Raw genomic sequence first — 954 nt, forward strand, 5'->3', positions numbered from 1 at the left:
AACCCTAGGATATCACTGACAATAAAGGACCCCGAATGACAGCAAAGCGCCAAACTTTACAAATTTGTTGATGTGCTTTTTTATTTGAACGATCCAAAATTAGCCCGTATACACATTTTAAAATTTTTAAAATCAGTGGTTAAGAAATCTTTTGTTTAAAAGTGTGATACTAAATACCTGTCACCATAAACGGCGCAAATTTCAGCGATTATTGCGTTTCATATTACGACTAATAAAGCCCTTCGACAGATATTGTGAAAAATTGGACTATACCTTAAAGATTTTCTCACCGCCAACTGTAAGAAGATTTGGGTAGAGTAAAGTCTTTTAAGAACTTAAAAATTATACTGAGTTATCAGGTCCCCAGCAGTACAGGGTTAATTTTTGTCTTTCACGAAGTTCTTTAAATAAATCTTGAGCTGTCTGTTTAATCTAATATATAAAAATCTCGTGTCACGGTGTTTGTGGTCGAACTCCTCCTAAACGGCTCGACCGATCTTTATGAAATTTTTTGTGCATATATGGTAGGTATGAAAATCGGATGTAAAGTATATTTCATACCGCTAGGTGCAGAGAGCGTGGCACCCCCCATACAAACCGAATTTTTCATAATGCATATCTCTGGAAGTGTTCATGCTAGAGTACTCGAACTTGCTATGGATATATATGAAAATAGTCGCTTACTCATCGAGAAAAATTGTGGTTATTGGAAAAGGGGGTGTGGTACCTCCCATACAAAACGAATTTTCATACTGACTATATCTGAAAGTGTTCATGGTAGAGTACTCGAACATGGTATGAAGATATATGAAATAAATCCCATACTCATAGAGAAATTTGGGGCTATTTGAAAAGCGGGCGTGGTGCCTTTCAAACGCGCTGAACCCGCGTTATGTATCTTTGTATGTATGTATATACACTTTTGCTAGGTTATTTAAGACGGCAATGGAAATA

Source organism: Rhagoletis zephyria, unplaced genomic scaffold (genome assembly GCF_001687245.7).
Source record: "Rhagoletis zephyria isolate East Lansing unplaced genomic scaffold, Rhagoletis_zephyria_1.1 Rzeph_scaffold_05529, whole genome shotgun sequence".
In the NCBI taxonomy this organism is placed as follows: Eukaryota; Metazoa; Arthropoda; class Insecta; order Diptera; family Tephritidae; genus Rhagoletis; species Rhagoletis zephyria.